This window comes from Herpailurus yagouaroundi, unplaced genomic scaffold (genome assembly GCF_014898765.1).
Source record: "Herpailurus yagouaroundi ecotype Mexico unplaced genomic scaffold, PumYag 166, whole genome shotgun sequence".
Classification (NCBI taxonomy): Eukaryota; Metazoa; Chordata; class Mammalia; order Carnivora; family Felidae; genus Herpailurus; species Herpailurus yagouaroundi.
The window spans coordinates 34,721,336-34,746,717 of NW_024412407.1; the positions used below are offsets into that span (position 1 = coordinate 34,721,336).

At 44.0% G+C, this 25,382-nt stretch overlaps 1 long non-coding RNA gene across 1 annotated transcript; it reads right to left on the bottom strand.

Moving 5' to 3' along the window:
- Positions 1–6,200: 6,200 nt before the first annotated feature.
- On the bottom strand, positions 6,201–7,407 carry LOC121039091 (uncharacterized). Its single transcript, XR_005794621.1, has 2 exons — positions 6,948–7,407; positions 6,201–6,660 (listed from the first exon to the last, which is right to left on the bottom strand). It is a non-coding gene; the product is annotated as an uncharacterized LOC121039091 (long non-coding RNA).
- Between the last annotated feature and the right edge of the window lie 17,975 nt (positions 7,408–25,382).

The following is a 25,382-nucleotide window of genomic DNA, read 5'->3' on the forward strand; positions in this document are numbered from 1 at the left end:
AGACAATGAAGGTAAAAGGAAGGAGCTGCATTAATGAACACACACTGGGAGAAAAATAAGACAAAGAACAAAGGAACTGAGGGTGTGTGCGTGCAGAGGATGGGAAATCCAAATCTAAGCAGCCTGCCATCTACTGCCCTAAATGGAAGTGTGGAGGTTGGAGGACAAGAGGGCTCGTGCAGATGCAGGGTAAAATCAGTGCCATCTAGAGCCATTTGAGTATCTCTGGGGGAAAATTAGAGGCAGCCAGTTGTGTCACAAGAGCCTGCCCGAGCCATGCTTCTAAGGACACCCTTCTGTATCCTTCACCAACTTAAGACCAGATGGCCAAAAAAGGATAGAGACTTCCAGAAGTCTTCAGGGGCTGGCCCCTTGACACTGCAGCGACATCTCTGCCCCAGCAGATTTTCTTCCATGCATTCAAGCCAATCTCTGGAACAAGTGCCTAATGAGAATTTTTCAAGTGTCCCCATGATAGGAGGACTGCCTAACTTTATCATAAAATATCTTCCTGCTACTCAGATCTTAAAATAGTAAATGTTCCCCTTAAGAATCTTTTTGACTTTTTTTTCATGTGCCATTTCCTCTTTTCTGTCAGAAGACATAAAAGGCATTCCCGGAATTATGGTGGGGTTTATTTGAGAACTGCTTGTGCTGATGCAGACATCATGCTCACCACAGTGGAGTCTGTGTCCCTAAGTCATCAGTACAGACAAGAAACTAATAGCCAGAGGTGAACAATATGGCTGTGTTTGAACAGGAAGGTAATGTGGCTACTGCAATTAAATGGAGGACACTAATCCAATTAATCAGATTTACCAGCTATTATGAGGTCATTGTTGATCAAACCCAAGAGTCTCCTGGGAGACCTTAACGGCTTCAGTTCCCCTCACCCCACCTCCAGGGGGGGGATGGTAAAACATCAAAGATAATATTACATTCTTAAGATCCCATAAAGTTGGTCATCCCATCAGAAGATAGAGCTCTCATTAGACAGAGCCAAAGGGATACGTTTCTGTAATTCACCCCAGTTCATCCCTTTGATTCCATCGCTGTCTCAGGGTGATTAAGGCAATACCCAGAGCTGCCTTCTCTCTAGAATTGTCCAGCCTTTGAAAAGTCCCCTCTAGAGGGGACCTCAGAGACAAGTGAGCAACCCCAACTGAAGAAGACCAAGAATGGCCTGGATAGGCAGAGATAGGACAGGTCAGAGCCAGGCTGACCTCCACCATAAGCCCTTAACAGGGTGTTATTTCTAATGCCTTAAGAGTCTCTCGGGACATTTTTTTTTTTTTTTTTCTGGCAGGATGACAGTAACTCTCAGCGTAATGGCAACTCAGGCTTTATCTGTTGGATTGACTTCCTTTGTCTTAATCCTGTTTGCTCAGTAAGAGTAAGAGGCCAGGACCAAGCAAATCAGGATAGAGACTTCCAAGTTCCCTTCAACTACGAGGCTTTCTGAATGGACAGGAGGGACACTTAACCTCTTTTCTGGGGGCAAGGGAACAGAAGAGCAAAGACCATTAACTCAGAAAAAAATAAACAAAAAACAAGGCATGAGTTGAAGCCTAAATGTATTGTAATTCCATGACAAAAGCTTATGTTTAATCCGCAGTTTATTGAATGCCTTCTAGATACTCTTTAAATAGCTTATTGAGAGTCTAAGTACTTTGAATATATTATATCATTTAGTATTTACTAAAACTCCATAATAGAGATATTATTACATTCAACTTATAGGTGAGGAAACTGAGGCACAGAGAATTTAAATAGCCTGTCCAAGGTCTTACAACCAGTAGGCAGCTGAGCTAGGTTGGCTAGCTGGCTAGGTTGGCTAGGATGGGCTTCTGAGCCCATCACTGTCACATTGCTTCTCTTGGAGAATATCCATATAATATGATTGAGCCTGTCACTTAGGTCCCAGAACGTCTCCCCTATCGCCCTGGACAGCTGCACACGCTTCTGACTCTCACTGGGGGAATTTCTCCCAGTCAGATGCATGCTGGCTGGCCAAATGAAACATGATTGGGAATAATTGTGACATGATATGGTCTGGAATGAAGCGCAGATGGGACTTAAGTGCACAGAAACCCTTTGGGGTCTGATTTCAAGGGAAAGAGACATGGCCATCTTAATGATTTGGCAAGAGGAGGTAGACAGGAAGGGTGACAGCCATGGCTGATGCAGTTGGCAACAGCTAAAAGTGAAAAATACCTCCTGCCTACAATTTTAAGTCATCATTCTCAACATGGCCAGCCCTGGAGCCTGGAGCCTAGAGGGGTCATATGGAAGGGGCAGAAAGGCAAGGCCACAGGGGCCACCTCTTTGGAAGAGTTCTAAATGTGACTGAGACAGACCCACAACATTTCAGACCTTGCATTTCAGACCCGAGCACCATGGAGAAATTGCTGACTCTCTTTGAGCCCTGAGTGGGAGTTAAGTCTCTTCTAATCCTAAAATATTCTCATTTTACCCAGAGCCTTTTTTTTTATTTTTTTAATATGAAATTTATTGTCAAATTGGTTTCCATACAACACCCAGTGCTCATCCCAACAAGTGCCCTCCTCAATGCCCATCACCCACTTTCCCCTCCCTCCCACCCCCCATCAACCCTCAGTTTATTCTCAGTTTTTAAGAGTCTCTTATGGTTTGGCTTTCTCCCTCTCTAACTTTTTTTTTTCCTTCCCCTCCCTCATGGTCTTCTGCTAAGTTTCTCAGGATCCACATAAGAGTGAAAACATATGGTATCTGTCTTTCTCTGTATGACTTATTTCACTTAGCATAACACTCTCCAGTTCTATCCACGTTGCTACAAAAGGCCATATTTCATTCTTTCTCATTGCCATGTAGTACTCCATTGTGTATATAAACCACAATTTCTTTATCCATTCATCAGTTGATGGACATTTCGGCTCTTTCCATAACTTAGCTATTGTTGAAAGTGCTGCTATAAACATTGGGGTACAAGTGCCTCTACACAGAGCCTTTTAAACACTCTACAGAAAGGTATCTTCTCCATGGCAAGTAAAAAACAAAGGTACCTCTTATAAGAAATGGAATAACACAGGGATTCAGTCCAAAGACAGGCATAGATTGGTATCCAGTTTGCCATCCTGAGGGCATAAGGGAATGGGTCTCTTTCTTTCTTTCTCCTGCATATCAGTCAGCATGCCTTTGGCTGCAACTAAGAAAGTACCAATTCAACATACTTAAACAATATGAAAATGTATTTCATACGAAGTCCAGAAGTAGGCCAGCTCCAGAGTCAGTCAGTTCATCCCCCAAAACCCAGCTTCTTTCTATCTCTCCCTTCTGCCATTCTCTGGGGACAGCTTCGTTCTTAGAAGTACGTTTTCCAGAGTGTTATAAAATGGCTGCTATATTTCCAGTGTCATTATCAGACACTACAATGTCTAGTAGAAGAAAAAGTCAGTCTTTTCTGATGCGCTGCTTTTTTAAGAGGAAAAAAACCCCCACAAAACCCTTTTCCAGAAGTCCTTTCATATCTCATTGTCCAGAACTTATTTATATGCCTAATCACAACCAGTCACAGGGAGGAGAGAGATACCACCATGGCTGGCTCTAATCATTCAGGACTAACATAGAAACTTGGGGAGAGGCAGAAACCTGAAGAAAATCAGGACTCCAAAACCAGAAAAGAGCTAGAAGTAACTATGCAGATGATAGTTGTGGCAAAGACAGCTATTTGATTTCCACTACTCATTTTCCTCTTCTTCCTTAACACCATAAGCCCTGGTATTTAATCGGGCAGTTTGCTATCCAGAATAAAGACGACATTTGTCAGCTTTCCATTTTCACCCCTATGCATAGCCATGTCATTAAATTCTGGTTGCTGAGATATAAGCAGAGGGGCTGTATGGAACTTCTGAAATGTTGCTTTCATGTAGCCAACTCAACTTGGAGACCTGCCAACCATATTCCGCTTTCCTCCTTCTTCCAGCCTACAACCCAAATGTGATGGTTGGATCGCCATCGACCATTTTGGATCATAAGTCCACCTAGAGGATGGAATCCACATCCTAGAATACAGTAGAGCAGAAAGACAGGAGCTTAGGCGACTGGTGATTCCATGACCATCAGACCTTCCTTAGACAACCTATCTCCACACTTATGGGAGAGAATGAACTTGTGTATGTGTAAGTCTGTATTTGTCTGATCTGTGGCTTACCACCGGTACCATTCTTAACTGATACAGCAGCCAGCAACAAATGCTGCACCTCAGGAGTTAAATTATGTGGGTTAACTGAGTTGATACTCTCGGTCCGGGAATGCATGAAAGACGTAGACAGTGAGAAATTTAGGAATCAAACGGATCTGAGTGCATTCTGCCTTTGTCACTTACGACCTGTGTGATCACTGGTGAGTGACCTTACTTCTTTGAGCTTAATTCCACCATCTTTACAGATTAAAGCTGGCTATTCTTACTGGCCATGGGAGTTAAATAAGAAAATGTTTGCAAAGCACTTTGTGTTGCAATCATGCATAACAGATCCACAGTAAGTGGTCCTAAATGTTTAGAAGACAAAAATATACCTTTAAGGACTTAGAAATCACCTAGCCCAAACCTCTCACTTTTATACAAGAAGAAACTGAGCATCATAGAGGTGAAATCAGATTCCCAAAGGGTCTCTGAAGTCCCCTGTTGGAAGGCACAGTTATCATGCTTACTCACAAAGGATATTTTCATCATTCTGTGCCCGGCATGGCATCCACATTGCTCATGGCCCTGGGGCCCCAGGACTTCTCTTCTGGACACACTGCCCAGCCCCTGATGAAGGACAGATGCTCAGCCCTGAGCATCAGCCACCGAGATGGTGTTCTTTTCCTGCACTGATATCATCAGTCACATCATGTGGTACTACTTTAATTGCTGTCCTATTTTTGGAAAAATAGATGGCTAAACATAAGCCATTTTTTCTTAGCATTTTTTTGGTTACTGAAGCAAAGTACTCAGTAAATAAGGCCTGATTTGCATGACATTTTGCATGAATAGCGATGTTGAATGAACAAGGTAACAGACTTTGAACTTTTGTAGGCATTCTATTCAATTTTAAAATGATTTTTTTTTTTGTTAATTCCCAGTAGATTTCCACTGACATTAAAATCGACCACAATTTGGGAGGCCTCTGGTGGCTACAATGAGAAAATACAAAAGCAATTATAAGCCTGTGCGTGTTTGTTTAGCTAGGTGAGGTATGCCTTTACTTATGCACATTTGGCTATGCAGATTTTCGAAGCACGGGGACCCGGGTTCCACTCCAAACCCCAGGCAGCATCAAAGTTTTAGGCATTATCAGGGTCTTGCTGGGAGCCAAAGAGGACTCATGCTGTGTTTTCCCAGGTCAGAACTGCTCCAAACAATGCCCACAGAAATTCAAAGGCAAGACAACACTGGAAAGGAGAAATAACCACCAATATTACATTCTAGAGGTAGCAATGTATTCCAGTTTGGGCCTGTGTACTAACTAGATAGCACGCTCCACCTAAAATAACTAAATAAAAGATTTTGGTGTCTTTTCCACAGAGCACAATCCGAATGTCCCATCACTCAAGAAACTTGCCCAGTGTGACTGTTTGTTCACATAACTCACCCCAGGGCATAATTGTACAGCACGGCAGTGATGAATGACTAGGACAGAGCAAATAGAATAGAATAATAATTCTACTCTGGGCTTAAATAATGCTTTTCCTCCCCAGAGGTCTGAGGGTTTTCATATAGATTCAAAGGTAAGGGTAGGTGTTATTATCCCCATTTGTGGATAAGGAAATAAAAATGTTAAGTTGTCTGCTCCGAGACTTAGAATAAAAGCCTATTCAAGGTGAATAATAACCTTTGACATTATCTCTTTTCTCAGATGAAGAAACTGAGGTCAGGGTGGTGATATGACTTTTCCAAGACTGTATCATTAGTGGCCAAATAACACCCCTGACATGGAGCCAGAAACAAACATTAAGCTTCTTGCCAGCCCAGTAAATACCTGCACCATTTTCAAGTCCAGCTTTTCCAGAAACATAGCACCAAAACAGGCTTCCCATCTAGCCAATTGAGGGCCGAGTCTCCCTGGGGTCAGCAGGGTCGTGGTCAGAGATAATGTGTGCTTCCAGAATCCCGGGGTGGGGGAGGTATTTTGCATTAAAAGTAGGTTAACACAGTAGTAACTGGAGAGCTCTCACAGGAGGAAACTTGCCCAAAACTTATATGCAGAAGTCCCCTCTCCATATTATAACAGCATTCAGATTTCCTGCCCAACTCTGTCTTTCCACCATTACCATAGTCGTCCATATCCCATAAAAGATGAGATGCTGCCGAATGTGGGAGGCGTCTCAGTGGATACCTGCCTTCAAGGATTCTCTCCTCTACACGTGCCCCTTGCTTCCTGGGCTTTCCGGCACCATGATATGTGGCCCAGACATCCAGCCCGTGGATAGCCCCATCAGGATCTGGATTCCTCTGAGGATGACGCTCCAGGGTCCTGGCGTGACATGAAGCAGCAATGGCTGGGCATTGCTCTGGGGCTCTTGGGCGGCAAGATGCCGGGGTGGCGGGGGGCAGGGATGAGACGTCACAGGCCGCAGAAGAATGGGCATCGTGCTACACGAGGGAAAGGAGCTGTCATGGCGCCTTCTCTCCGGGCAGCTCTATCAGAACAGTAGACAGAGGTTTGAGAAGAGGTTGCAGCCACACAGAACCCATGCTATCCCTGCCTGTCTTCCTCCCACCAACTTCCTCCACATGCTCTGGCTGCCCTGGGGCAGCTGCCTGCAGTCTGTGGTAAGCTCTGTCTGTTCCTACTGCCAAGAAAAGGTAGAAAACACCTGACCTCCAGCCCCCTGCCCCATGACCCCCACTTACAACCTCCTGATTCGGCCCAAACCCATTGCCCTTGCTTACAAGAGAAAGGAGGGTTGCTCTTGAGGTTACACACCAGGCCTTTTTCTCTCGGATCCAAATGTTCCTCCCAAGGTCCTGCATCAGGAGTAGATCCTACTTAGCAGAAATGGGGATGATAAAGAGTTTTAGTTCTAAATCACAGTATGTTCTCAGATACAAGGGCATGTATGACATCACCAATAATTCAGATATCACATAAATATTTACCACACAAAGCCACTCTCCAGGGGAACAGAAGAGAAATGATGAGGTACATGGAGACGTCAACTGAATTCTTTCACCCTGCTAGCGAGTGCTCGGGTCAGCTCACCCCAGTTTGGTGCCTTTGATCCCCGGGTAAGCTTCCTCAACAGGGGATTTTGTCAAACTTCTTAGGAACGTGTAGCTTTTGTGTGGGATGCCCTTGACCTCTGAACTTCGGTGACGTGTGCAGCGACTATGTCCCCCACCCCATGTCCAGGTTCCCACCCAGCAGTCAGCCACAGCAGCGCTGGCACGCACACAGCCCAGTGCTCAGTTCTGGGTTTCTCGGGGACCGAACACGTAAGCGGACGTTCATGGACCCAGACACCTGCTTTCCCTTCCTCTCCCTCCTGCTGTCCACACTTGGGCCACTTCCCTGCTTCTTAGCACTTCAGACGGAGGACGTGAAGGAGTAAACGTGAAAATCTGACAACTCGATTTTGCCGTTTTCCGGAAGCAACGGCGAAACATGAGTTGCCAAACAAGGCAAAACCACTAGCTATTGAAATCTGTAGATTTCAGTTGCCTTTATTTCCTCACAGATAAGTGAGAACTGACAATAAAGTTATTTTCTCTTCAACTTTCTTCCGGAAAAAAAAAAAAATTATTTCTGATGCCAGCTTCATGGGGGTGGACCAGGACCCATAAAAAACCCACGGCTTCTGGCAAGCACCAAGAACTCGAAGCTTGGGGAGTGAGGCCACAGACCAAAGACAATCCCCAAAGGTCTCTGGGGCCACAGGGAGGCTGGGCCCACCTCACCCTTCTCAGTGTGGGTCCATGGCATCCAACGTCAGCCCCAGCCCACTCTTGCCATACAGGCTTCACCCCCTCCCCCTCACCTGATCACACTGGCCTCTCACTGCCCCTGATCACGCCTCCCCCTCCCCTGCCCTCACCCCCTCTTCCCGCTAGGCCTCTGTCTGAACGTCCTTTCCCGAATCCAAGCCTTCAGGGCCTGGCTCAAGTCCAAGAGCACCGCGAAGACCTCAAGACAATGCCGGTCGGTCAGCACTGCTTTGAGCCCTCCACCACGACCCCATCTTTCCTCTGGGCGCGTCCTGTGGGCAAGTCCTGTCACCCTCAGGAAGCTCAGACGGGCGCCAAGGGGAAGAGTAGCAGGAGCCCTGTGCTTGGGCCGGGCCCAGCCTGCTGCAAACCCAGTCTCTGTCATCTCCTCAAGTGAAGCCCGCCTCGGTGTCCTCTTCTGTAAAATGAGACTTGAAATAGAATCTACCTTCTCGATTTATTTTGAAACCGAAATGAGAGAAGACTTTAAAGCACTTGGCACAGGGCCAGGCAAAAAGTAAGTTCTGGGAGCATGGCGGCTAGGAGCATCGCTGGCAACGTCCCTACCACCCCAGTCACAGCACAATGCCTGGTGGGCCACCACTGGCGGCACATCGTGCCAGGAGACGCCCAGGGTTTTGTGGCTTGTGCCTTGGTGCCTAGGGTTTTGAGTACACCATCTCTCAGGTGTTTGCACGATTCCTCCCTCCCGGCAAGATGCAGACTCCCCTTCAGGACTCAGGAGCACAATTCGCCCTTAGTGATCCAGGACCACGCTGTTACTGGTCCAGCTCAGACCCCCTTAGGCTGACTTCATCTCAGGAGAGCCTTGACTCTCCTGCAAATAGATCACCAGGAGACTTCGGAATTTTAGATATTCCCAGACCTGTCAGAGTCTTTAGACTTAAGGCAGGCATCTCCTCCCACTTCAGTTACAATTAGAATTCAATTACACGCCCTTCAAAATTGACAGTTCACAGCTCTGGAACGTTAGGAAAAACGACCACTGCCACCGCTCTGCCCTCCCTCCACACCTCCCCCTACCTCCTTTCTCTTCTTTCCCAGCGTCTGCGGGCTGCCTGCTGCTGCCCTGACCGCCCCAGGCTGGCGACCCCTCCCTCCCAGACGGGCTTTGCAGACAGCGCCACCTTCTGGACGCAGACTCAGTTGCACCTTCCCCTTCCAGGAGAAGGGGTTGCATGTAGGCCAGGAGCCCGCCTAGGGTGAACGGTCCTTAACCTCCTGGTAACGCTGCATTAACTGAACAGTTCTGTTGCAGTTCTGAAATAGTTAATATTTTCCTTTTTAAAAATTTTTTAAAGTTTATTTATTTTGAGAGAGAGAGAGAAAGAGAGAGCAGGGGAGGGGCAGAGAGAGAGAGAGAGAGAGAATCCCAAGCAGGCTCTGCACTATCAGCAGGGAGCCTGATGCGGGGCTTGAACTCACAAACCATGAGCTCATGACCTAGGCTGAAACTAAGAGTGGGACGCTTAACTGACTGAGCCACCCAGGTGCCCCCATATTTTCCTTTTAAAAAGCAAGGAGCAAGGAGAGGGGCCCCTGGGTGGCTCAGTCAGTTAAGCACCCGGCTTCAGCTCAGGTCATGACCTCGCAGTTTGTGGGTTTGAGCCCCACGTCCTGCTCTGTGCTGACACCTCAAAGCCTGTAGCCTGCTTTGGATTCTGTGTCTCCCTCTCTCTACCCCTCCCCAGCTCATGCTCTGTCTCTCTCTCAAAAATAAATAAACATTTAAAAAAAAATTTTTTTTAAAGCAAGGAGATACACATTGTAAGAGAAGAATGAAGGGCCAAATGTAAACAAGGCCTATAAACTAGGGAAAATAAATTCCATTTTAGGCAGTCTTTTACCTTAAAAATGTGAAGTGTTAACAGTGATGACTGCACATTTACATTTCTTTTTTCTTTTTTTTTTTTTCTCTTAAGCAACTTCCATGGGAAAGTGTCAGCTTTAGAATTTGACATAATGGTATATCTTTTTGCACTGGTATAAACATAATTACTGGTCTAGAGACCTTTCCTAACGAAGAGACAAAAGGACATTACCCCTCCTAGCGATGTCTGGAAGTAGATTTGGGCTCCTCCTCTCCTAACAGAACTTGCCACGATAGAAAAACATCTTTTTAAAAAAAGTTTTTGAAGTTTATTTATTTTGAGGGAGGCGGGGGAGAGGGGGAGGGAGGGAGGGAGAGAACCCCAAGCAAGCTCTGCACTGTCGGTGCAGATCCTGATGTGGGGCTTGAACTCACGCACCACGAGATCGTGACCTGAGCCAAAATCAAGAGTTGGATGCTTAACTGACTAACCCACCCAAGCGCCCCCTAGAAAAAACATTTTATGGACAATGGATCTCACTTCTCTTTGGGTCTCAGGGAAAAAGTGCAGGATGGTATCCTAGCTCCCCTGTTAGCCCACAATTCCTACATGAGAGTAAATCACCTTAAAGGAAGGCAAGTTCTTTCTGTCTGAAAGGGCAATTCTTAATTGCAGTTTTCCCCTTAGCGATGTCGAATTTATTATTTGTACTGTCATGCTTTGTATATAAGTAAGTAATTATATTATTGGCGATTTTAAATCATCAAAATAAATAACAGCAACTAACAGAGCACTGGGCGGCTCAGTCCGGTGAGCACCTGACTTCAGCTCAGGTCACGATCTCATGGTTCGTGGGTTTGAGACCATGTCTACTTGTTCTGGCTGCATGGAGCCTGCTTAGGATTCTCTCTCTCTCCCTCTCTCTCTCTCTCTCTCTCAAAATAAATAAATAAACTTAAATAAATTAATTAATTAATAATAGCAACTAACACTTTACGGAGCGCTTACTAAAATATATTACTCTAAAATCCGTATCTACCTTAGTTTGTTTCATTCTTACAGCAATTCGACATGATAGCACTATCAATAGCCCCATTTTAAAAACAGGGAAACTGAGAGACAGAATTAAATCGCCCAAAGTCACACACAGCCAGCATTTGAACCTAGAAGTTTAGCTCCAGAAGCTATAAGTTTAACCATGACTGCATTCTGCCTTATAGTAGATCAGCAGCTCCAAGGTGACCACCGCCAGTGAAATTTCCAGGGGGGGGGGGGGGGGGGAGAGCCATCATTCTATCTCCATAGCTCTTTCTTGCCCTCTACTTTTTTATTCATTCATCCATTTATCCATCCGCAGTCCTTAAACATATTAGTTAAGCAGATAAAATTACAGATAGAGAAACAAAGACATAGAGATAGAGACGAGAGAGTGAGAGAGAGAGACAGAGTGGGAATGTGAGGCAAGAGACAGAAGATAGACAACAGATGAGAAGATTTTGACAGAATTCTTAACCTGGCGTCTATGGGATCCCTGAACTCCCTGAGATTATATTCAAAGTGTCCCCTGTATGTGTATTTTTTCTGGGGGAAGAGTCCTTAGTTTTCTAAAGATCGTCAAAGGTGCCTGTTTCCCCAAAAAGATTAGGAATTACCAATAGCAATAAAGAACACAATGGTACACACACCAACCATCTCTCTCTCTCTCTCTCTCTCTCTCTTCATATGGGACCATCTACACAGTCTACATTTTCTCTTTTGGTCAAAAAGTGAAAGAAGATAAAAGGAAATCCTAGAACATTGAGAGAGCTCGAGACTACCTTTAGAACTCATTAACATGTTCTTAGTTACTTTCAACAGTTAATGCAGTATGTGCTAGATATTACTTCAAACATACATAAGGAAGAGAGAAGGAGGACCAGTTTTTACTAAGTACTTACTACATGCTTGGCACTTAATTTTTCTAACGCTGTTGTAGGGATTATTGTTGTTGTTCTCATAGGATTGATTTTTTTTTTTAAGGTACAAGTTTTTGAGACCGTACAAATCACACCCAAGTTCAGGCAGTTAGCAAGGGGCCTGTCCACATGAGTTAAAGGCAAATCTACCTGAAGCTATAAACCTTGTTCTTCCCTCTGCTTCATTCTGTCCTGAGAAAAGCAGGAAGGGCTAATCACTGGATGCATCTCTAATAACCTTGGCAAACCTTTCCAGGGTCAGTCAAAATGAATATGGGTATGTGTGTGCATGTGTTCTTGGGACAAGGTGACCAAGCTCTATTGCATCTCTGATGCAACACATATTCAGAAAAGAAGCCCATTATTTGGAGATTAAATAATTTAATGGTGCTATTATTTCTAGCTTCTGAATCCTTCCGTTAATTCATCATCTTATTCCTGAGCAGCTCTATACTAGGCATTGGGTAGGGCCTAGCATATCGACTTGTAATATCATCTCCAATAGTCCCCACAGTCCCTGTCCTCAGAAAGCCCAATGTCTAACAGAGACCACAGGCATGTGATCAAATCTTAATCATACTGTGGAATATAGTTTAAAATACAAGAATGTGCTGAGTCCGGTGGCAGAACAGAGAAGAAGAAAGATGTTTAGGCTGAACCTCAAAAAATTAGGAGAGATTCCCAGGCCAACCATGTGTGATGGTTAATCTTATGCGTCAATTTGTCTGGGCCTTGGTGCCCAGATAGGGGCTCAAACATTATTCTGGATGTTTCTGTGAGGATATTTTAGGTGAGATGGATATTTAAATCGGTGGATTTTGAGTAAAGCAGATTGCCCTCCCTAATGTGTTTGGGCCTTGTCCAGTGAAACGAAGTCTTGAATAGAAGAAAAAATTGACCTTCCCCAAGCAAGAGAGAATCCTGCCAGCAGATGGCCTTCAGGCTTGGACTGCACCAAACACTCTTTACCCTGCGCTTTCGGGACTTGACCACCTCCTTCGATAACATGTGCGTCAATTCCTTAACATAAATTATTCTCTCTCTGTCCCTCTCATTTTCTCTCTCTCATATATATGTAGAGAGAGAGAAATATATATATATATATATATTTATATTTATATATGTAGATATATATTTATATTTAAGTACATATTTACATTTATATCTCTGTTATGTATTTGTGTTGGCTCTGTTTCTCTGGAGAACCCTGACTAATGCACACTACGAATAAGGATAAGCCAGGCGGAGGGAACAACATGTGCAAAGGCACGGAGGCATGAGGTTGCGTGACAACTTTGGGCAGCCACGCGTAGTTCAGTCAATGTATTCAATCCTGTTATGGAGCCCGGTTTTATTGACTGGTCTACTCACTCTATGCTTTGCTCCCATACACTAGATTCTAGGAACCTATTCTTTTTAGTCTGTTTGACTAAAAAGCTTCCCCCAGAGCTTCCGAAAGTCTATAAGCTGCTTATATTTCCCTAAAACAATGAGTCTCAGTCACCAGTTGAAGTCACCGGTTGGAACAAGCGCACGTTTGATGTGCCACCTTGACAGAAGCACGTACAGCTAGTCCCGTCAGGAAACAAGGCATGCTCTGGACATCATATTCTCTGTGCCACAATTTCAACGTCAGTATCCTTTGGGGAAAACCTGCATCAGTCAAGATTTTCAGAAAACGAGACCAACAGGATGTATGCAGTTTGAGTCCGAAGGCAGTCAGCCGGCAGGCAGCATTCCTCTTGCCCACCCTCAAGAGACTCCTAGAGACAGCTGAGATGAGTCACGATCTCCTCTTGTCAGCTTCCCTGAGCCACACAGTCTCTTTAAAGCTATCTGAGTGTTGTTCTTGTGCCATGAATGAGACCCAAGAATTTCACGAAGCCCTTGAGAAATTGTGAATGCAGGTACAAATATCTGGGGGAAACGTCTACAGCTTCCATCACGTCTTCGAGACCCTAACTCACCCCATCCAAAATGAAAAAGAAAAAAAATTAAGCATATGCGCTCTCAGGGGTAAGAGACCATTTGAATGTGAAAGGACAGACCAGAGGTATAACTCTACGACCCAGGTAACTTGCCATACATGGTTCAATGACCTTCCAGAAATAGTAACTGTGAAAATGGATTTCTCAAGTCCTCTCGCTTCCCCCATCTTTGTTAGAATGTGTCGCTTCTCAAACTACTTGGCCAAACGGACATAGTTTCTTTGTCCCTGCTAAGGCAGCGTCAAGATCAAAGACTGGACGTTAGGAGACTTGGCCTCAACCTGGTCTTGGCTCTGACACCCCCCTGTTGTGTGACTTTGACGACTCATTCCACTGCCCTGAGCCTCATTATATTGCGAAGATTGGGTGGGATGATCGCTAAGGCCCTGTCTGACTCTCATGGAATTGTCGTCAGTGACTCTGAATTACTCTCATCTGCCTGTTGGTGGCATTGCTTCAGGCTGCTCTTCAATGCTCTGGACAGGTGACATCGCCTTAGGCCTTCCTTCTACCGGCCCCTGGAAAGGAACTCAACGGCTATGCAGATTAGCAAAAAGCCATGCAAATTAGTTTGGCTGAGAAGGAAATGCTACTCTGCAAAAGGAAGAATTTTAATATAGTTTAAAATTATGAACCACAGACCTTATACCATGATTCTTCAGGCTGTGAATACCCACTGCTTTTGGAGGAAGCATCACTGAGTGATTAGGAGGGGAGAAAGACCAGTGGCAATTTTGCAGGATAGTTTGAAAAGTGGTCTGATTATTATTTTTATCTCATATGATTCATTAGGGCTGTTCGAAACAGTCTTCCACAAGAGGTGAACTGTAATCATTTTTATTAGCTGTGCCACATCTCATACACTAGCTATATTTCACACATCAGGAAATCAGTTCTTACAACGAAAGAGACAGTTCTATGCAATGAAAAAAAATATTAGACTGAGAGTTCTGAGACCTGAGTCATGATCCCAGTTCACCCGTTAACTTGCTACATACACAGCCCCAGGTACGATGATCAGTATGAACTCATTGTCTTTCTGTCCTACTTAACTGGGAATTCCTCAGGGTCAGAGACCTTACCTTACTGCATCTCAGCATCTACTCCAACCCCTCCCCCATTGCTACTGGGCAACATCCAGGGGTTTGGATTGAATAGATCCCACTCCTGCCTGCAAGGATGTGCCTTGCTTGATTGGAACCATCCACAGGGAATGATTCAGTACTGGGCAATAAATTGAGGCATTAAATCAATCAGCTCACGTTAATCCCTTGGCCATGAGGGTGGGCACAGGATCCAAAGTGGTTAAAAAATTTTTTAATTAAAGAACTAAAACAGGGGTGCCCGGGTGGCTCAGTAGGTTAAGTGTCCAACTTCAGCTCAGGTCATGATCTCGCAGTTCGTGGGTTGGAGTGCCGCATCGGGCTCTGTCCTGACAGCTCAGAGCCTGGAGACTGCTTCAGATTCTCTGTATTCTTCTCTCTCTGCCCCTCCCCTTATTTTTTTTTCTCTCTCTCTCTCAAAAATAAATAAACATTAAAAAATTAAAACAAAACAAAAAAAAAAGAGCTTGTGGGCATCTCCTTCTCTTTAGCTCTGGAGGAGGTATTAGTCCCTGTTGCTGCTGGGAGTCATTCCTTCATTTATTCTTCTCTCCAACCTTGTTTCATTGGTGATCCATGCTCTAAGCACAGTTCAGTTCTAAGTGCTAAGGATACCAAGTCTTCAGTCTCACATTTTAGTGAAAGACACAGAAAATAAATAAGCATAGAAATGCATTGTTTATTGTCAAGTGACGGTCTAGGAAAGAAAAAAATAAAACCAAATAAGAAAAGAGAAAGTTATGGTGTGTGATACGTCAGATGGGTAAGTACATTAAAAGAGATGCAACCAGGGGCGCCTGGGTGGCGCAGTCGGTTAAGCGTCCGACTTCAGCCAGGTCATGATCTCGCGGTCCGTGAGTTCGAGCCCCGCGTCGGGCTCTGGGCTGATGGCTCAGACCCTGGAGCCTGTTTCCGATTCTGTGTCTCCCTCTCTCTCTGCCCCTCCCCCGTTCATGCTCTGTCTCTCTCTGTCCCAAAAATAAATAAACATTGAAAAAAAAATTAAAAAAAAAAAAAAAGAGATGCAACCAAAGGCATAGAGTTGCTTAGAGGAGAATAAGATTGGCCGGAGGAGAGGAAACCTGGGAAGGTTTCCCAATGGAGATAATATTTAAAAGTCAGAGAGGAAAATTAAAAAAAAGAGATTGAATATGCAAGTCACTTTGAAAATAAGCCCATTTCTTAAAGACCAATTGGGTTTGGGAGTTAAGAGAGAAAGTTAATATAGTTAATATACAGTATAGTTAATATACAGTACAATATTGGTTTCAGAGGTAGATTTTAGTGATTTATCACTTACATACAACACCCAGTGCTCATCACAAGTGCCCTCCTTGGTACCCATCACCCATCTAGCCCATCTCCCACCAACCTCCCCTCCACCAACCCTCAGTTTGTTCTCTATCATTACAAGTCTCTTGTGGTTTGTTTCCCTTTCTTCTCTTCCCCTCCTTCACATATGTTCATCTGTTTGTTTCTTAAATTCCACATGTGAATGAAATCATATGGTTATTTGTTTTTCTCTGATTGACTTATTTCACTTAGCATGATACATTCTAGCTCCATCCACATCATTGTAAGTGGTGAGATTTCATTCTTTTTGATGGCTGAGTAATATTCCATTTATACGTATACCCCATCTTTTTTATCCATTCATCTGGCGATGGACATCTGGGCTCTCTCCATGGTTTGGCTATTGTTGATAATGCTAAAAGCATTCTTTTTAAAACTGCAATTTATATCTCCTTAGTGGGTCATGACACCAATTTAATGGGTTACAACCAGATTTTTTTAATAGAATGGAATAGATCAGAATAAAATGGAGTGCATCACACATAGTGAGGCAAGTACAGTTCTGTGAAACTTTGTTTCAGTTCTGTGTGTGTGTGTGTGTGTGTGTGTGTATTTGCCAGTCAAGATATAAAATGTAGTTCTTACAGTGGATCATGGTATAAATAAATAAATAAATAAATAAATAAATATTAAAAAATTAACGTTGGAAACGTTGACTCAGAAGTTTTAAATCCACGTCAATGCAAGACTGTGGAATCTCTAGTTTAAAAAAGAGAGAGAGAGAGAGAGATTAACAAATGCCAATGGTTTTGACATTGAAGATTTTGAATTTGAGTTTAAGGTTTCAGCTGAATTATCTAACATGAAGGCAGTTTAAAAAGTAAACAGAGATGGGGAAATGTCAATGCTAAAGACAGGAATGTGGGATTCATCTGTAGAGGAATTACACTTGAAACTACAGGAATGAGTAAAGTTGCTAGGAGGAGAAAATGTAAGAAACAGGAGGGGGAAAGGATAAAGCCTTAGGTTCTAAACTGTGGGGAAAGGGGTGGGAAGAAAAGACCATGATAATGGGAGAGAAAGAACCAGAAGCTCAGGGAAAATCAGGAGATAAAGGACAAGGAGGCCCAATAGAGCACAGAATTTCAATCATGTCAAATGTTCTAGGGAGTTGAGGAGGAAGAAGTGGGTTGAGAAAAGCCACTGGATACAGCAACTTGGAGCATACTGACGGTTTTCAAGAAAACTGTTCTGCAGAGGGATGGAAATACAGGCCAGGATGATTAGAACATAAAGGCGGTGTGTTTTATAGTGAGGAGAAGCATATGGAATGAATATGTGATCCTTGCTTTCCATTTCCGACTTCATTATCACAGTTTCCAAGGGACAGTTCTCACAGTCATTGTCACCAACTTTATCTCTTCACCCATCCCGTTTCTGCACCATTTCTTGAAACATCTCGGGTTTTTCCTCCAGGCGGTGATCGTCAACAACATCAAACACGCTTCATGGGCTCACAACAAGCTTTTCTTGGTCAAAGGATACATATTTAATATTTTTAATGCCAGTGAAAGAACCCTGGGTCTCAGGAGGGGCTCCCACTCCCCACAGCCCTATATCCTCTTCCTGGGAATGCCAGGAGAATTCATCTTTAGCAAGAGACTGTTGTTTTGTTGGGGCAAATTCTTGAATGGGATTTGTGGTTATGCAAATGCAAGGCTCAGTGCCCAATCCCTGAGAAGGAAGGGATTAAGCCCATGAAGACCTAAGGCTTCTAAACAGTGTAGGTGAAAGTGTTGTCTGCCATGAATGAAGAGATTGTTGTACTGTTTACTGATCTGGGGCTTCTTCAGGACTGAGATTAGAGACTGTGGTCCAGGATGGGAGGTGGGGCTGGGAGATGAGGCAGGAATATGAGCTAAGGAAGAGCATGTCTCCATCCGACAGGACAGTGGAGGCTGGGGACCGAGGAGGAAAACACCCCATCAGAGGCTCTGTGTCAGTGTTTACAGCGGCAACAATATCTCCTATCAAGTTTCACATTGTTCTTCCCAAAGCCGTAATTTTCTTATAACCTGAAGTCTCTGGTAAAGTTTCTTAACCGTTACAACCTCTCACTAGTAATAACTAACATTCATGGAGGGCTTACAATGTGCCCGGCGCACTTCTAGGTGCCCCGCGTATCATTAACTCGTTGATTCTCAGAGCTACTCTATAAAAGGAAATATTATTATTACCCCCATTTCACAGAGAAAGAAACTGAGGTGCAGACAGGTTATGTAACGTGCTTAGGGGGGTCAGAGTCTGAATGTGAACTCATGAAGTCTGACTAGAGCGCTCATAATCTTAACCACCACTAGTCTCTATATCTTTATGTATGGGTGCGCCAGCTTGGGAAATACAGGAAGGCTCTGTGATGACATTTGGACCGGAGACATTGGTGCACCACGGAGAGGTGAGAAGGAGCCCAGATTTGGGCGTGGACTGGAGATGTTGGTGCACCACGGAGAGGTGAAAATGAGCCCAGCAGAGGAAATCTGGGGTAATCGGGAAGCAAGCGCTTGGCAGTCACATTTGGGGAATATAAGCAATTCCTGGGAATGCCAGCGGCCCAAAGGAAGGACCCTGGCATTCCTGCAGAACCATGGGGCAGGGACTGTCACTAGAGAAATGTGCACATGGAAAGGGTGACTTCCACCTCTGCGAAATGTGATGGCGTGCAGACAGCGCCTTTCACGATGCTTGGACGCTCGGGAACGGGTGCCTACGTTCGTTAGGTCTTGCTGCCACTTCCTAATGCTCTTTCTAACATCCCTTGAAGGACAATCCAGATTTTCATTCTATTACCACCATTCGGCTCATATTCATCGTCTGTCATTTGCAGGCCAGCCAGCTGACTCTGTGTCACAACTTCCCCCCCTCCCCTACCCCCCATGTTACCTCTAAGGCATGTCTGCAGCCTCCTAAAGATGCTTTCCGTACTGAGAAATAATTACACTTATCCACGGATAAACCAGAATGGCATCAATGTTCCCCATTAATAAAAGAGATTTATGGGAATTTTATTTTTGATCCAAATAACTGAAAGCCAATGGAAGAATATGAAGTTTATATGAGCAGTTAGTAGTCAATTCACAAGAGCTGAAAGTGTATTAGACTAAAATAAATATTTGTTAGAACAACATGTGGTGATTTTGTGTCTTTGGAGAAGGAATGTCAATGAGAAAGCTAGGTGTGGAGAGACTAGATAACTGCCTTCCCCCCAACCCAAAAAGAAAATAAGCTGCTTATCAGGCATGACGAGTCTATGGGACGTGGTCAGCCTCATTAGCATATCTTAATTGGGAATTAGACTGTCATCGGCAGAACACATTGTAAGTGAAAAACTGGGGAGACAAAATAATGCACTTAAATTCCAAATGCACATCTTGTTTCCTACCTACTTCTTGAAGTGGTTTGCCTTTGCCTTTCCCTTCTGTTTCCCTGTTATTCATTTCATCTTTCCTCTGTTCACAGCCACACCCCCAACTTCCCCTGTGAACTGTCTTAAATCCCTTCTTTTCCCCAGTTCTATTTGTGATGTATCTCCACAATCACCATAAGTTATTGCTCCGTTTGTACCCTCTCTCTTTTTATATTGCTTTCCTTTTATCTCTACCTACCGTACTCGTTCTCATTCATCTTTCTCTTTGTCTTTCTCACTTTCCCCTCCCTCACTGCCTTCCCCTTTTCCGCTCTACCTCTCTGTCACTCACACACACCAGCTCCATCTCACATAGAAATTAACTTATAATTAAAAAAAATGTCTTTGCTGGTTACAAATTCCGTTCACGTGGCTCTTGCCCAGGGACTTAGGATTGCATTAAGATTGGATGCATCTCACAGCCTGTGCTCTAAGCTGCAAATGCTTTCTTGACCCTCTCCCACACAACTGGTGGAATAGCATTATCCGTTATCTCCTTAGAACAGGGTTGAAAGGAACATAGTGCTGAATATACATTGGGCCAAGGCTGCATCTATGTTATGGAAGACGCTGTTCGCTTTCAGGACAGAGGACACTAGTGACTGAATTCCCAGCCTCATCTGCAAGTGTGTTACCTCATGGCTGAAAGTACCCTGCTGGGCAAACCCTCCTCCGAACTTGGGGAGCATCATGAATGCTACTGAATTTGGTTTTCCCCAGTTACACCAGGACCTGTAGTAGTCCTGGTGGGTAGTGTGTTTGAAAGACACTTTCAAATAAAGCAAAGAACCATACATCGTGCAACCGGCTGTTTATCTTACAGACTTGCCCTGGTTGTGAGAAGACTATAGTGAAATACGAACTATTTTCCAGGGAGCATACACAGGGCTGTTGATGCAGGCTTTAGCTTTATTCTTATGGGTGGGGGTCTAAGCTTCAGAGCCATACAGAGGGGCATATGTTTGCAAGAACATGATAATTATGCCTGTCTTCTAAGTAGCGGCTGGGGCTGTTGGATTAACTCTCCTACAAGCTGGCATGGGTATGAAAGATTTGCCCCATAGTGGGTCTTTAGGGGCACTTTTTTCTCACGGTGAGCTTAAGAATACCAACTTCTAGATAGCGTCCTCAGAAAACCCCCAAACCGTGGCTCCAGGATGACTTTGAAGGTCTCTGACAAATTAGTGCCACATGAAAGTTTGTTTTGGACAGTCAAGGACAAGCCCCACTTAATTACTCTTTAGTGTAATTGAGATCCAAGATTGGCCCAGGATTATTCAAAAAAAACAAAACAAAACAAAACCAAAAAACCCAGGGAATATGGAAACCTGCTCCAAACCCACCAGACTCCAATTACTCTGAAAATCACACTCTCACACTTAGTTTACACTGCAATAAGCCACAGAACTAAATATTTACAGCATATCTTGTTTATTAAACCACATGATGTAGGTGGTTGTCTGTAGTGTGGTTGGTGCCTTTTCAAAAAAAGTATATTCTTCCATCCAGAAATAGAGACAAAAACCCAGAGACTGGCTCAGTGGCTCCCACAATTCTCTTTAGCCGGTGTGGTTCTCCTCTTGAGGTTCGGTTGTTGGGAATTGGCCTGATATAGCCCCCTGTAGAGAACCTGAGAGCAGATATTCCAAACTTAGCTGCCTGCTGCTGTCTGAACAAGAAGGGGGTCTAGTGTGTAAAATTAAGGGATTCAATCAATCATAAAATATAGGAAGATAGGGGCCCCGGGGTGGCTCAGTCGGTTAAGTGTCTGACTTCGCCTCAGGTCAGGATCTCACGGTTCATGAGTTTGAGACCCGCATTGGGCTCTGTACTGACAGCTCAGAGCCTGGAGCCTGCTTAGGATTCTGTATTTCCCTCTCTCTCTGCCCTTCCTCTGCTCGCGCGCTCTCTCTCTCTCTCTCTCTCTCTCTCAAAAATAAATAAATATTAAAAAGAAGAAGAAGAATTGTTAAAAAAAAAAAAAAAAGGAATATAGGAAGGTGGTTCTCTGAACCAGGCACATGTCCTCCCCAACAACAGAGAAGAGCACAATGAATGAACTCTAGAATGCTGTTCTCAGGGTATAGGCTTTGAGTAGAAAGATGGGTCCCAAGTATGTAACTTCGAATTTAACTTTCTGTAAGACAATTGGCACTTTTCTGGAAAATGCTCAATTTCATGAGTGTCACTCAATTCATATTTACTGGACACCTAAGTTGTTGATAATATTAGAAATCAGATATCTCCAAATTTCAGATGAGACAAAAGATCATTAACAGATACAACAAAGTGACTCAGGAAAGAGATACATTTATGTATCTAGTTATTGACTCTTGAGAACCGTGTTGTGTCCCTTAGATATTACTAAGTCCTTTGTCTCAAAATTAGTTAAGAGATTTTATCATAGTATCAGCCTTTTTCATCTCAACTACTTATAACATACAACTACCTTGGGATGCAACAAGGTCAGTTAAATTTTGGGAAAAGCCTTGTGTTACAGAAATACAATTTCTCATATACATGTGATTAATATTTTAACAATATCAACTTTTACACTTTGCCTTTTATGTTGACATATCAGAGTAAAGGAGACATTATCCCAAGACGTTCACCTTCACTTCTCAGTATAAAAAAAGGGATTCAGGAATGATCGTGTGCATCACTCGCCTAAGAAAACTCAGTTCACAGAACTGCATTGGAGACCCTGTTTCCAGTTCAGAGGAACTATACATCCAAGATTCCCCAAGGCAGTTCCAATTTCAAAGATTCAGTCCCAATATCACCATATGTGGCCTCTTCTCAGATCTGTCTGACTGGGCTCCAGAAAACATAGATGCCAGCCTCAGCCTTGATATTCATTTGTCCATTCAGCAACTATTATTGACCTACTCTGTACATGCCACGGTGTTAAAGTAGATCAAACACCATCCCCGACCTAGAGAAACTTACAGACCTGGCAAAGACAAGCCTGTAAAAAAAAATCAAAACAATGATAAGACCTGCACAGTTGTGGCGGAAACATGAACAATGGTCTGCAGGAACAGTGGATGTCAAGAGGAGTGTGAGAATGGGAGGCAGTCCATGGAAGTCAGATCCTAGAGCTGGCTTTGAGAAGCATGGGAAAAGTAAGGGGACAGCATTTCAGATGGGGATAACAGCACGAAGGTCGACACGGCTTCAGTGAACTGGACGTGTGTTTCTGAGAAGTGGTCAAGATGCCATGAACAAAAGCAGGTGAAGGTGAAGGAAGCAGGGGAAGAGTGGAGAACATGAAATTTCAAAGTCAGGTTGAATGAAAACTTTGAAGTGTCTCTCTGGGATGTCAGGCTGAGGAGATGGGAATTTATTCTTTATAGGACAGGGAGCCACTGAATGTTTTTGAGGAGGGAAAAAGGACCTGGGAAAATCTGAACTTTAGGAAAATGATGGTCTCCTTGAAAAAAGGAGAATTTGTGGAAGGGAAGTCAATTAGAGGCTGGTTTTTCAGATGAAAGGAGGCAATGATCCAGATTAGATACTGGATCCTGAACTGAGGTCGAGCAGTGAGATGCTAGGGGGCGGATGTGGATTTCACAATGAATATATATGGAGACCACAGTTCTTGTGGCCCTGACTTTCATCTGAACTGGGGGCTCTTGAAACTGCTTGAGAATGACCCCTAAGTACGTCTCGTCTTAATGAACTTCCTCCTTTCTCCACAATGTGTCATATCTAATGTGGCCACCAGGGGACACGCTTACACTAACAACTTCGGAAGAGACCAGAAAAGAAGCAGCCTAGGTAGGGTGGGTAGACACCAGGGATTAGAGCAGAACAGGAATGGAAAAATATGGAGGATAGTAGAGTAGTCCAGAGGGAGACAGGGGTAGAGGCATGGGATTCTTATCGTTCTAGCGAATTTGAGATGAATTTGCAATGTACGCAAAAGAATGGAAAATAACATTTACTGGGTTCCTAATACACACCAGGAATGTGGGCTGGGTCCTTTTCTATTGTTTCATATCTATACATGACTTCTACATGATGACTATGCATTGTCTCATTTATAGCCAACAAAACGAAGCCTGAGAAGTTCGTTCACTGAGACATTTCTTGAGCAACTACTATATGCCAAGCACGCTTCAGAGCAGTTGGGATACAATGAGTAAACAAGACAACCCTGAAACATACTTCACATGGGAGATGGGTGGGGATGAAAAAACAAGTGAACAAAGAAATGAATGAGACCATTCAGACAGTGATAAACGCTATCAAGAGCGTGGAAGTATCATCAAGTATAATAGGGAAGGGGGTGGGAAGAATTTCATGTAAACTGGTTGATAAATGGAAGCTTCTCCAAGCAGGTGCCATTGAGCTTAAATCTGAATGATGAGGATGAACCAATCAAGTGAAGACCTGTGGAAGGAAGATTCCAGACAGAGAGAACAGCAAACACAAGAGCCCCAATGGGAGATTCGCCTTGACATTCTCTTAGGATGGAAAGGCCTGAGTGGGCTGGGTGCAGTGAGCAAGGGAAGATTGGTAAAGATGAATTGGAGAGATTGCGGGGGGGGGGGGGGGGCAGATCCCAAAGGCTACTACCAGGAATTTAAATTTTATTTTAACTTACAGGAAATCACTCAAACCTGGGTCCAGGCCTATATCTCACATTTGCAGGGTCCAGGACAAGAGTTTAAAGGGAAGCCCCAAGCACATTTCTCTCCCCCCTCTGCTGCACCCTGCACCGCAAAGAACTTCACACTCACGTGTGTGGACACCCTAGCTCTTATGTTCAAGCTCTGCCCCTGCTCCCTTACCCCAAAAAGCCATCCCTTGCTCACTCCTCAAGCCAAGGAAGCCAGGTGATCCACCCTTAGGAAGAACTCCAGAAGGATGCTTGTATATCTTTGAGCAGGAGATCCTAGGACCCTAGTGCCCAAAGTGTGGTCTAGGAGGTCTCTGGGCTCCAGACAAGAATGTCCCCCTTGGTCCCTTGGACTCTTCCCCAAACAGAACCTCTTGAATTTCAGGGCCCGGGACAGAGACACTGGTGGTTCAGGTCTAAAGGAACACTATCCATGTCTGCCTGACTTCAAATTCCAGGCTCTTTCAACTAAGCACGTTTGTTCCAGTAGTGGGATCTCCTCAGCAACGTGGGTCCACCAAATCTCACATGTCTGGATATCCCATAAGCACAGCGGAATTGAATGGTGGTAGGTTAGACATTCTGGGTCAACACCGTGGTCATTATAAGCTCCAGGTTTAAACTGAAAGCTGGCCAAAGAAAATCTATGTAGGAACACAGACAGTACCCACCTCAAAAGTGCTGAAAACTCTCAGTTTTACAGGCTTTTCAAACTTCCAGGAAAGTCATCTTCTTAAAAGTGATGCCGTTTTATCATCCATATCCACTAATACAGTCCAAATATCCCTCCAAAGAGACACATGAGAGTTCATATCCACTAATGCCTAGTGGGCAACTGAATCCCAATGAAGACTGGTTGACCACACGAGGAGGTCAAGAAGCTTCCAGCTGTCAGCAGGGAGGGGACATTGTTCATTGACAGAAAAAAAAAAAAGGTGAAATAGACTATAAGTGGGTTCTCAGGACAAACTTCATCCACTAAATTTATGTCTGGAGCAGAATGTTCTTTGAGAAGTGTCTATAAGAAAAATACCTAGCCTGACATATTGGAGAAAGAATAGATGAGGGAACGTATATTAATTCGTTGCCTATGGTTGCATAACCAACTATCTCAAACATAGGGACCTAAAACAGCAATATATACTCACTATCTCTAACAGTTTCTAAACTCTAACAGTT